The sequence below is a fragment of the Suricata suricatta genome, chromosome 9 (genome assembly GCF_006229205.1).
Source record: "Suricata suricatta isolate VVHF042 chromosome 9, meerkat_22Aug2017_6uvM2_HiC, whole genome shotgun sequence".
Lineage (NCBI taxonomy): Eukaryota > Metazoa > Chordata > Mammalia > Carnivora > Herpestidae > Suricata > Suricata suricatta.
The window spans coordinates 135,480,090-135,493,470 of NC_043708.1; positions in this window are offsets into that span (position 1 = coordinate 135,480,090).

Here is a 13,381-nt window from a genome sequence, read left to right on the forward strand (position 1 = left end):
GAGAGAGAGAGAGAATGAACAGGGAAGGGTCAGAGAGAGAGAGGGAGAGAGAGGGACTCTCCTGGGGAGACTCCTGGGAAAGGTTTCCTCATTCCCAGAAAGAGACCCCCAGGAAGAGGCCTTCGCGTTCGCCGGCCCGTGTCGGGCCTGAGTGCGGCTTGGAGCTGCAGCAGCCTTCCGGTGACTGGGACAGAACCCAGCCCGGGAGGGGCAGAGGAGACGGACGGAAACACGCGGGCCCTCCGTGACGCCCCCAGTGATACCACCCACGGGGCTCCCTCCTCAGGAAGTCTTGTTCCGTAAAATGCTGTAATTGTTAAAGCCAAAGCAGAGTTGACTCTACTCGATTTTTCTGTTTGGCCCTTCAGATCCACTGTCCCCTGGTCTCCGAAACAGGACGTTGGTTTTGGCCAAAGGCATCAGTGGCCAATGAAAGTGAGGGGACAGAGAGCCCTTTGCCCTTTCAGGTACGAGGGCAGCTTCTCTCTGTTGCCAGCTCCACTCCTCGTGGCTTCTGGAACCCTGCGCAGACTTTTGAAATCCCTCCACTAGCCTCTGAAATGTCCCTTTGCCAGTGCGCCGCCTCTCTTCTGTTGGGACCCTGACCGGTACACTGGGCTTTCATCTGAGGCAGTGACTGTCCACCTGACCGACATCTTGCTGTCGTCTCCTACTCAGATGGGCCTGTCTGGTGGTGTCTGTTCATGAGGTGAGGCACTGGTCCCCTGTGAGGCCTGCCGTCTGCACAGGTGACGGGCTGACTGCTTTCACCGACGCGCTACTCTTCTAATAAATTTGCCAATATTTTTAATCGACTCCAGATGACTTTGGAGTTGTTCATATTTATGGCCAACTGGGAAAACAACGAAGAGAATAAATCTCCAAATGTCTTTCATTTAAGGACTTTTTAGGCCTTATACCATCTTCTGGAGAAGCCTGGTGAGATGCTCCTGCTGAAAAAGCTTCGGGTGCTGCAACCGTTTCCTCTTGGGCCGTCGCTTTGTCTTCCTCACCCGCCAGCCAGCGTCCTCCAACATCTCTCTCTCTCTTTTTTTTTTTTTTAAAGATTTTTGAAATGTTTATTTGTTTTTGAGAGAGACAGTAGGGGAGGGGCGGAGAGAGAGAAGGACACAGAATGTGAAGCAGGCGCCAGGCTCTGAGCTGTCAGCACAGAGCCTGATGTTGGGCTTGAACTCCAGAGCAGTGAGATCATGAGCTGAGCTGAAGTCAGACGCCTAACCAACTGAGCCACCCAGGCGCCCCTCCTCCGACACCTCTCTTGAAGGTTGCTCTGCTCCAAGCCAGGCCCCCAGTTCAGGGGGGAATCTGAAAGGCCCCAGAGTCTTGACCCAGCTCACCTCGGGTATTCCCCAGGTGGCCACTTGATGGCGTCCAAGAATCTTTTCCTTCACTTCCCTCATGTGATCCAGGAATGGCTCCTGTGGATGAAGGGGGTGTGATAGGGAAGTCTGATAAAAGTTATTGATGCGTTCTGACATGTTCCATTCTGGATCAGAGTGGTATCGTGCCTGCCATTTAAAAAATTTTTTTCTTAACGTTTATTCATTTTTGAGAAAGACAGAGAGACAGTGTGAGCAGAGAAGGGGCAGAGAGAGAGGGAGACACAGAATCTGAAGCAGCCTCCAGGCTCCGTGCTGTCAGCACAACTGACTCGGCCTGAAATCACAGGCCCTGAGATCACAACCTGAGCCGAGGCTGGACGCTTAGCCGACGGGCCACCCAGGCGCCCTGATTACCAATTTATTATAAAAGGAGGTGCAGTAACTCAGGAGCAGTCGGGGGGAGAGACGCACAGGCCACACTGTGGGGAAGGGGAGCAAAGCCTCCAGGTCTTCTCTGAGCATCCCTCGCCCCAAATCGACGCGTGCGCGCACCCCGGAAGCTCTGACCCCACCCCTTTGGGTCTACACGAAGGCTTCATTCTCTAGGCTGGATAACATCATTAGCTACTGGCGGGCGGTGGAACCTCCACCCCTTCCACGGAGGTCGGGAGTCGGGACTGAACGTTCCCGGGCAACAGTCCCCCAGCAGGAAGACCCAGGGGCTTCCCAAGTCACTTCATGCACATCTAAAAGATGCCTTTATCACTCTCATCACTTAGAAAATCCCGAGGATTTTAGGAGCTCAGTGCCAGGCACAGGGACAAAGACCAAATATGTATTTCTTATTGTGAATCACAGCAGCACAATCCCTTCCACCATTTCTGTTCTGTGATCCTCTAGATCTGTGCCCTTCATGTCCAGTGGCTTCTATCTGTGACAGTAGAGGCTCCCCCTCGGGCTGCGTTGTTCACCACCACACAAAGATCCCAGGACTGCCTGGGAGTTTACTCACCCCTCCTCCGAGGCGTGGCTGCCGGCCAGAACGGGGTATGAGGGGGGACACACGCAAGGCATCCTTCCCTCTGCAGAACTCCCTCTGTGTCTCCTGGTGCCTGGCCAACGGCATGGTCTTGATGGCTTCTTGCCTTTCCTGTGTCTTTCCCCCCATTCCGCCCCTTGTTTCTCCCTGGAGCACTTCCTTAATATCGTGTGCACACGACTTCCATCTCAAAATTTGCTTTTGGAAACCCAGCCTAAGAAGCCAACATCTCTATAAACCATGCTGCCATGTGTATAGGCTTCCCTAGGGATGCACATCAAAGTCCACCAGAAAAAAACTTGCCTGAAGCATTGCAGAATGTCTTTGGCTTTGAATCCATTACTGCAGAAGGAATTCTGCTGGGCGGGGGAAGGGCAACAGAGGCAGAGCAATAATGCCTCTGGCTTTGTTCCTGATCCAGACAAGAGCTGCCAGGGAAATGCCCACCGCAGCCCTGTGAGCTTCATGAGCCTGGGTCATAGGGGCTGCTGGTTGGGACTCTGTTCTTTCTGACTGCTGTGGAATGATGCTGGGTCTCAGTTTCTTAAAAAAATTTTTTTAATGTTTTATTTACTTTTGAGAGAGAGAGGGAGAGAGAGAGACAACATGAGCAAGGGAGGGTCAGAGAGAGAGAGGGAGGCACAGAATCTGAAGACAGGCTCCAGGCTCCGAGCTGTCAGCACAGAACCTGATGCGGGGCTCGAACCCACGAACTACGAGATCATGACCTGAACTAAAGCCAGATGCTCAGCCGACTGAGCCACCCAGGCGCCCCTGGGTCTCAGTTTCAATTTCTTATTCAGTCAAAGATTGGCCACCCCGAAAACAAAGATATTTGCCAAACAAGTTTGTTTGTTTTTTTTTTTTAATTCAGCGAGACCAGAACTATTGGCCACTCACTGGCTATAATGTGCTCACCCATCATCTCTGTCCACGTTTGTGTCCGGAACCCTCTGCCCAATAGCAGCAGAATACGTTTTTTTCTAAGGACACACGGAGCATTCCCCAAGATAAACCCCATCCTAGAGCATGAAATAAATAAATAAAGTATTAAAAGATTGACATCTTCTCGAGTATGTTTCCTGATACCAATGGAATTATATTATCAAGGTTGAAAAATTAACCAGGTAAATTTGAAGATCAAATGGGCTTCATTAAACGATTCATGATTGGGGCAGCTTTCCGTCTAGCAAGCGGAGGGGAGCTCCAAAGGGCCACAGAAAAGGGAACGTTTTCAAAGGCAGAGCAGGAGTGGACAAAAGGAGATTAGTAGCAAAGAATCCATTCTTTTAGGCAGGGTTACCCTCCTAAGGGGAAGGGGAGGACTCTGTCGGTGTGTTTCCTAGTGCTAATCGGGAACTCCTCATGTTGACTTGTTAAAGGTCATATTTCAGTGGGGCGGGGGGGGGGGGGGCAATGAACCTGCCCATGAGTTAGGTCTTAAGTCTCAGTTTACTGACTTAGGGCCTTAACCTAAGTGATCCTATTTTCAGCCTGTGGTTTTCTTTCGAGCAGAAATAATAACAAGAAGAAATCTAGAAGGGCTTCCGGTATTTGAAAATTAAGCAACATGTTACTAAAAAATTCACACATCAAAGAAAAATACACAAGGAAAAATTTTAAATATCTCAACTAAAGGAGAAGGAAAGTACAACATATTTGCAGGTAAAGCTGTGTTTAGAGGAATATTTATAGTTTCATTTATGCTTTAGGACAGAAGAAGAAAAGTTTTGAGTCAATGATCTAACTTCCCACCTTAAGTAGCTAGAGAAAGAACAAATTAAACCCAAAGTAATAGGGAGAAAGTAGATAATAAAAAAACAAGAGTAGAAATCAGTGAAATAGAAAACCAACAAAGATAGAGAAAAACAAAAGTTGGTTCTTGGAAAAGATGAATACAATTGATAAACCCTGTAAAGACTCAGCAAGAAAGAGGGTGGCGGGGAGAGAGAGAGAGAGAGAAAATAAAATGAGGCCAGGGTGGACTTAGACACATAGATCAATGGAACAGAATAGAGAACCCAGAAATAAACTCACAATTATATGGTCAATTGCTCTACAACAACAGAGGCAAGAATACACAATGGGGAAAAGACAGTCTCAATAAACAGTGTTGGGAAAACTGGACAGCTCCATGCAAAAAAATGAAACCGGACCACTTTCTTACCCCACACACAAAAATAAACTCAAAATTGATTAAAGACCTAAGGTGAGACATAAAACCATAAAACTCCTAGAAGAAAACATAGGCAGTCATTTCTTTGACATCAGCCACTGCAACCTGTCTCTAGATATGTCTTCTTAGGCAAGAAAAACAGAAGATAAACAATCAGAACTACACCAACATAAAAAGCGTTTGCACAGTGAAGGAAATCATTGACAAAATGAAAAGGCAGTCTACTGAATGGGAGAAGGTATTTGCAAGCAATCTATCTGATGAAGGGTTACTATTCAAAGTATATAAAGAACTTCTACAACTCAACACTAAAAAACCCTACAAGTAATCTGATTAAAAATGGGCAGAGGACTTGGATAGATGGGTTTTCTTTTCCATAGAAGACACACAGATGCCCAAAAGGCACATGAAAACATGCTCAAAATGACTCCTCATCAGGGAGGTATCACTTCACACCTGTCAGAATGGCTAAAATCAAAAACACAAGAAAGAATTAACTGTTGACAAGGATGTGGAGAAAAAGGAACCAACCCTCGCGCAGTGTGGGTGGGAATGGGGGCTCCTCAAAAAGTTAAAAATAGAGTTACCATAGGATCCAGTATTTGCACTAATGGGTATATTCCCACGGGAAGTGAAAACACTAATTCAAAAAGATATAGGTTCTCCTGCTTTATTGCAGCATTATTTACAACAGCCAAGATACGGAATCAACCCAAGTGTCCACCGACTGATGAATGAATAAAGAAGATGTGATGTACCCACCTACACACACACACACACACACACACACACACACACACACGAATATCACTCAGCCGTTTTTAAAAAATAATAAGATTGTGCCATTTGTGATAACATAGTTGAACCCAGAGGGTACAATGCTAATTGAAATAAGTCAGACAGAGAAAACTAAATGGTGTCTGATTTCATCTGTATGTGGAATCTAAAAAACAAAACAAACAAACAAAAGGCAGAAACGGACTGGTAAATACGGAGAACAGAAGAATGACTGCCAGAGGGAGGGGGCTTGGGGGATGAGCAAAATGGGTGAAGGGGAGAGAGAGGTCCCGCCTTCCAGTTACAGGATGAGTAAGCCACGGGGATGAAAGGTACAGCAAAGGGAGGAAAGAAAATCACATTGTAATAGCGCTGTGTGGCGACAGGTGGTAACTGCACTCGGGGTGGGCGCAGCATAAGGCAGGAAGATGCTGAATCACTGTTGTCACACTTGAGACTAATGTAACATTGTGTGTCAACCATACTGCAGTTGAAGAAGAAGTGAGGCCGGGCCGAAGGTTCTCCGGTTGCTCCTCACACCTTCTCACAGGTGTTCCATGTGCTTGGAGTTACAGTTGTCCCCCCCTCCCCCAACCCTCACTCTTCTACAGTTTTACTTTCCACCGTTTCAGTTACTCGTGGTCAACCGCGGTCCACACACGGATGTTCCTCATGAGAAGGTCACCAGCAGCCTTACGCTATGTCACAATGTCAATGCTGTTCACCTCCATCTCCTCACAGAAACATTTTATCATCTCACATCATCACAGGAAGAAGGGGAGGACAGGACAGGATATTCAGAGAGAGAGAGAGAGAGAGACCACATTCACCTAGTTTGTATCACAGTGTAGGTTATGATTGTTCTTTTTCTTAAATGTTTCGTTTTGAGAGAGAGACAGAGACAGAGACAGAGTAGACACAGGGCAGAGGCAGAGAGAGGGGGAGACACAGAATCTGAAGCAGGCTCCAGGTTCTGAGCTGTCAGCACAGAGCCTGACGTGGGGCCCGAACCCACGAAGTGCGAGATCATGACCTGAGCTGAAGTCAGACTCTCAACTGACTGAGCCCCCCAGGCGCCCCATAATTGTTCTATTTTTATCATTAGCTATTACTGTTACTCTCTTACTGTACCTCATTTGTACGTTAAACTTTATCAGAGTTGTGTATGTATAGGAAAAAATACATCGCATCTGAAGGGTTGGGTGCGATCTGCGCTCCCAGCATCCCCTGGCGGGTCTTGGAACGTACCCGGCCGCGGATGAGGGGCGACCACCGTGTATCAAAATAAACCTGTAAACACAGCGGGTGAACGGTACAAACTGGTAATACTGAACGGCTCAAACTTGTGTCAGGAGAGATTGTCTTTTTCTGCTGAATGGAAGACACGGGAGGAAGAAGACTGGGCGGGAAGAAAAGGGACGGAGGAGCGGAAGGCTGAGCCCTCAGGTGCCCCCAGCGACGCCCTGTGCTGCCAGGTCTGCGCGCTGCCTCTCGAACCTGCGGCGCGGAGTTTGCTGGTCTCTCCTCCAGCCTGCGCGCTCTCTGGGTCGTTTCTTGCCCCCAACACTTAAACTCCTCTTGCAGCTCTAACCTAAACACGTGAAGCCAAGTCTTTTCTAGGGTGTTACAGGGAAGGGGACTGAGTTTTATGGGAGGGAGAAAACAGGCGTTTAAATTTAGACGTGGTGGATAAAAACAAGTCTCATGCGGCATCTGAATCAGAAATGAGGCAGAGACCCTTCTTTATTCTAGAAGCCAACAGCTGCTCAGAGACAAGCAGACTGAACCACTTCCTCCCTGCTCAGAAACTCTCAAAGTACACACACACACACACACACACACACACACACACACACGTGCGTGCACACACACATGCATGCACATTTATATACACATATGGTTGGGAGAATGCAGAAAAGGAGCACAAAGAAAAATAATTCATTGATGATGTCATTTGCAACTTGGGCGCACAGTGACATGATTCATGTCACACGATGTCCTGCAGAAAGCACGTGTCCAGGCAATTCCCTCAGACCAGGGGGTTAAGGGTCACACCATGGATAAGCCCTAAGCAACCAATTAAGACAGACTAGTTACTTTTGTAAAACACACAGAGAGATGTTACTTCTTTTTTTAGATTGTTACGAACAATTTCAAACGTACAGAAGAACAGCGTAATGATCCCTCCTCTACCCATCGCCCAGCCGGAACATTCCAATTACCCTGAGCTGGAAGAAATCACAACACAGGAAGTCTGCAGTTTGGGATCCAGAACAGGGTCTGGTTAAATTTAGCTTGACTGGGAGCTCGCTCCAACTTGATTAATCAGCTAATCAAAGCTCTTTGTCTGACTTCAGTTTCCTTATCAGCATAAAGAGAGGCTGTTCACAACTCATCATTTGTGCGAGGCGCCTCTAGGTCCCGGCCCAAGGCTCTGTTCAAGATTCCCTGCATTGGCTGATCCCTTGCTAATTCAGGTTGGGGAAAAGACGAACCTCTGTTATTTTCTATATTTCTTGAATTCAACAAAAACGAGACACATTTTTAAGGTGCAATCCGCAGTGTTTGAGATGCCAGCAGGGCACCCATGTGGAGACCACCGCGGGCCCAATGGAGCCCAACATCTAGATCCTGGGAGAGAGCTGGGGGGGGGGGGGGTGACACTCTGTTGTAAACGGAACAAAGGAAGGAATAAATGAGGGCAAGGAGGTGTGAGCCCACTCCCAGGACTCCAGGCCAGATATTCTCTCTGGGAAGTTCCACTCTACCGTCTGCAGTTCCAGTTAGGTTCACAACCCTCCGGAAGGCCAACTGTCCCAACTGTCACATCGCCAGCTACTACTCCCAACCGCCAGGGTCCGGCTGGGGTCAGGCCAGCCTCCTGCTCTCGGACCTCAGCTCGGCCCTGCAGGGATCGCGGCCACCCTCGTGGGAGCTGTGGGGGGGGGGCTGGTGAAGGTGGAGGCAGATTGAGGTGAGGGGGAGGTGAGGACGGGGAGCCCTGGGATGCAGACAGCTTCTTCACAGGTCTGGCTTTGAAGGGAAGGAGAGAATTAGGGCGGGAGCTGCGAAGGAGCTTCGGGGTCAAAGCAGGGTTTTTGTTTTTTGATTTTGTTTGAATTTGGGGAGAGATTTAAATGCGTTTAAAGGTTCCAGTTCGGAGGAGGAGGAGGCTGAATACACAGGAGGAGAAAAATCCAGAGGAGAGTGGCAAAGGCACCTCTAACGGGCCCACGGATGCTAATAGCTCCTCCTGCCTCCCGCAGGCTGAGGCCCCTGACAAGCAGGGCGGCCGCTCCCCCATTTCCACGTGGGCTGCCGGAGCTCGGAGCAGCCAGGGGAGGGAAATGTCAGAGCACCGGCTCTGAGTCACCACGCTGACCGCCCACCTCCGGCTCAGAACGAGGCTGGATAGGCCCGGGGGGAGGGGCCAGGAACCCCGAAGTCCACTTCTGCAGGAGAGGTTTGCGCTCAGGAGCCCACCCAGGCTGCCCCTGTGGGAGAGGGGGGTGTGCTTTTTCTATTTGCAAATCAACCGAGGGGGTCATCTGCAGGACTTGAAGGGTGTGGAGTTAGGGGGGCACAGGGCTGCCCGAGGTGCACCTGGAAAGCCCCAGGGGAGGCTGTGTGTCAGTGGCTGGGCTCTCACGGAGGGCTCTGCTGGAGAGGTAGGTGAAGGTCGACCAAGGTGTGTACTTCCTGTGGATCAGACGTGGGCCACAAGCATGAGAAAGAGTGACTGGTGATTGGTCCAGAGTGGTGGGTCTCACCTGGGGTGACTTTACACCCCAGGGGACATCTGGCAATGTCTGGAGACATTTTTTAAAAGTTTTTAAAATATTTTATTTTTGAGAGAGAGAGTATGCGCGCCCATGAGTAGGGGTCGGGCAGAGAGAGAAGGAGACACAGAATCCCAAGCAGGCCCCAGTCTTCGGGCTGTCAGCACAGAGCCGGGCACAGGGCTCGAACTCATGTGCTGCGTGATCATGACCTGAGCCAAAGTCGGATGCTTAACTGACTGAGCCACCTGGGTGCCCCTGGAGACATTTTGACTCTCATGACTCATGGGGGGGGTGGTCATCTAGTGGACAGAGGCCAGGGACGCTGGTCCCCATCCTATAATGCACAGGTGCACGGTCAAGGCAGCATGGAGGGGAGGGGGTGCAGGTGTCGGGAAGTTGAAGGGGGTCCCTGAATCCTGGTCGAAACTGTTTCTGCGGAATAAGGAACTAGTCTCCCGCAGGTGGAGCGGGGGATGGGAAGGCCACAGGGACTGGAGAGAACGGACAGCTCAAACAGTCATCTTAGTGGGGCAGCGAGGTGCGGAGTACCTGCCAAACAACACGGAAGAGAAGACGACAGATGACGGCCAGAGAATAGAGGCACCAAGGCGGGAGCAGGACACTTTCCCCCCCGGGGGAGGAGGCTTTCAAGGGGCTCGGTGGCAGCGCCCATGTGCCCAGGCTGCCAGCACAGCACTGCCAAGACCTGGAGCGGCACTGGGCTCCTCCCTGTTCATAGGCCCGGTCTCTCCTGTGGCCGGAGGCATCCGCTGCCCACGGTCTGGTGTCGGCACCCCTCACTGGCACACATCCACGAGCAGGTCCTCCATCCGTGATGACGCATTGACCACAGGGCAGTCTCCGCCTCGGTTCCTCCTGCTTTGCCTCACTGATTGGAGACCTGTCCCAGCACCTCGAAAACGTCACGGAGCTCTGGCTCAGGGTCCCTCACAGAGGGCCTTCCTGGGTGCTGTGAGGTAAAGTGACAGACGCCGGCCGTGACCGCAAAGGGGGCTCACCAGTAGGACGTGGCCCTCACAGAGCGACGGCAAAGTGGAGGAACTGACTCTGAAAAGGACAGAAAGTGGGGAGGCCTTGGGGATCCAGGAGCAGCAACTGATGGACGGTGCCGTCCAGCCACTACAGGGACATGTCAGTCCCCACCTCTTCGCTGCTTTCTCTTCGTTCCATTCGAGGCTCAGAGGCCCTGGAGAGAGCGCCCAGGTGGGCCCAGCATCCCCCCCGCCCGCAGTCCTGACTCACATAGGCCATCGGAGTGCCGTCCCCAGGCTCCCGGGAGGTAGAGGCAGGGGGGGAAAACGGGCTCCGCTTGTCGGGAGGAGGGTCTGGAAGGCCTTTCATGGTCTCCAAGAGCCCCTTCCTCCCTGATGGACGTTCCTATGCTCGGATGGAAACAGAAAGCTGCACAACAGGGTCGGGGGCTGCTGGACCGCCCAGTGCAGAATCGTTCTAGAAATCTCTCATCTCCGGAGCCAGCGGCAGCCTGGCTCAGCTGCAGGCCTCACACGCTGTCTCCCTGGGGCACACGTGTTTAACCATTTCACACCCGCTGACACACGGGTTACATAAGAAGGGCCCCGAGCCTGTTCTTAACCTCCTAATTTTTTTTTCCCAAAGGGGAAAAACACTATTTTAGTCACTGTTTTGCAGAGAGAAAGGGAAAAAAAAAAAAAAGAGTCCTGTTTGTCCTTATGATTCATTTTGGTGGTTTTTGGATGATGTTGTGTTGATCCAGGACGACTCACTCAGCATCTGGTACGAATTAAGTGGGACTTTCTCTTGGTGACAGTAAAATGAGAGATCTTAAGCAGGGCTAACGTTGAAAGGAGCTGGTGGGAACGAGGGTTCGAGCAATCTTTGGGACCTGAGTCAGTTCAGTGAGATGCCGCGCCGTCTCGGCAAAGTTAGTAAGACGCGGACTGTGGCCTCCACCTAGTGCCGCCCGTGATGTCATGTCTGCTCCTCACTTTGGTGCCGATGACGCCTCGTGGGTCATCCCACATCTCACAGACTCCCATAATGTGTGGCTTTATCCTGTGGCCATTTTCCCGCTTAGCCCCCTGGGGGAGACAGAGGCAGGAAGCATAGATGTCACATCAAGGGCCAGGTTTTTTCTAGTGTGTTCCAAGATGCTTTCCGTAGAATTCCAGAGCCTGTCCTCAATGGAAGATGGTTTTTCCACCACAAGGGGCATGTGGCAATGTCTGGAGACGTGTGGCTGTCACAGCTGGACAGGTGCTGCCGGCACCCAGCCTACAGAGGGCAGGGATGCTGCCGAACATTCTACAACGCACAGGACAGGGTCCGAGACCCAGGATTTGCCAGCCCCAGACGTCAGCGCGGTGGAGGTTGAAAAACTGTCCTAATCCAAACCAGCCCTTCACCCCAAGCCACAGTTTGTGGGTTCGAGCCCCACATCGGGCTCCATGCCGGCAGTGTGGGGCCTGCTTGGAATTCTCTTTCCCTCTCTTTCTTTCCCTCCCGTGCTCTCTCTCCCTCAAAATAAATCAAATAAACTTAAAAAGCAAACATCTTTTGAAAAATCAGGTGATTTCTGTGTTCTAAAAGTGCACAGTTGATGCTTTAACGGCACCTATTTAAACTGGCTGGGTCCCCTTCTACAAAGCGTCTCATCAACACAGTCCAGTGCTGTGGATGTATTTTCTCTTCCTAATGATTTAAAAAAATATTTACATTTTATTTTTGAGACAGAAAGAGAGAACGAGCAGGGGAGGGGCAGAGAGAGAGGGAGACACAGAATCTAAAGCAGGCTCCAGGCTCTGAGCTGTCAGCACAGATCCTGATGTGGCGCTTGAATCCATGAGCCATGAGATTGTGACTTGAGCCAAAATTGGGACACTTAACCGACTGAGACCCCCAGGTGCTCCTGGAATCTTCCTCTTCTAACCAAAAACCTAAGTCAAGTTTAAACAAAGAAGTTATTGGCTCATAGAATCAAGAACTCTCAACAGTGGTACTCAAAGCCTGGTCCGTGGACCAGAGTGGCTCACAAACTGTCTGTTCTTGTTCCACAGTGAGCTACAACTATACCGCTGAAATGACCATGGTCATAACCCTCTTTCGACAAACTTGCTTTTCTCAGTTGTTGATAATTAAGAATAATGAGAACACCTGGATTTAAGAGGCCACAGAAGTACCAGTGTTCATGAGGGAAACTTCTAGAAGCATATGGTTCATTTTTATTGTATGTTGCACAGTACTAGTCAGTACAATAATAGGAATATAAAACTGGAAAGGAAAAAACAACACTGCCTTTGTCACAGTTTGGGAAATGCTAGCTTGGTGTGGTGCTGAGTCACCATCCGGGCTGCGGGCTGCCGATTAGACCCACCTGGCGAGTTTTGACACCTACTCATCCTGGAGCTCATTCCCAAAGGGCTTGACTTAATTGGCCTGGGGCGGGGCCCAGACATGGGTGGCTTTCGAAGCTTCCCAGGTGGCTCTAGTGTGTGGCCAAAGTTGAGAACCAGTGGTATGGGTTTAGGCTGGCCTTGGATGAGACTTGATCCAGGGCTCGGGTCATGGACCGTCATCAAGTTCTCATAGCACTAAATGCTTGTGTTAGAAAAGAAGGGGGGTGCGTCTAGGTGCCTCAACTGGCTAAGCATCCGACTATTGATTTCGACTCAGGTCATGATCTCACAGTTTGTGAGGTTGAGTCCCACCAAGGGCTCTGCACTGACAGCGAGGAACCTGCTTAGGATGCCCTCTCTCCCTGCCCTCCCCTGTTCTCTCTCTCTCTCTCAAAATAAATAAAAGACTTAAAAAAAAAAAAGATCTCACATCAATGAATCCAGCTTTCACCTTAAGAAACTAGAAAAAGATGAATAAATTAAATCCAAAAGAAGCAAATGAAAGGAAATAATAAAGATCAAAGAAGAAATCAGTGAGATAGAAAAAAAAGAATAATAGGGGAAATCAACCACACCAAAAGCTGGTTCTCTGAGAAAAGTCAATGAAATTAATAAGCCCGACTGGCCAGGAGATAAGAGAAAATACAACTTACCGATATCAAGAATGGTGGGGGGGGGATACCGTTCCAAACTGTACAGATAGTAAAAGGCTAATAGGATATTATGCACAATTTTATGTCATTTGATTCCATAACTGAGATGACAGGAGGAATTTTCTTGAAAGACTCAAACTCCCAAAGCCAATTTAGGAGGAAAGGGATCACTCAAATAGCTCTATATTTATTAAAGAAATTGAATTTGTAGCTTAA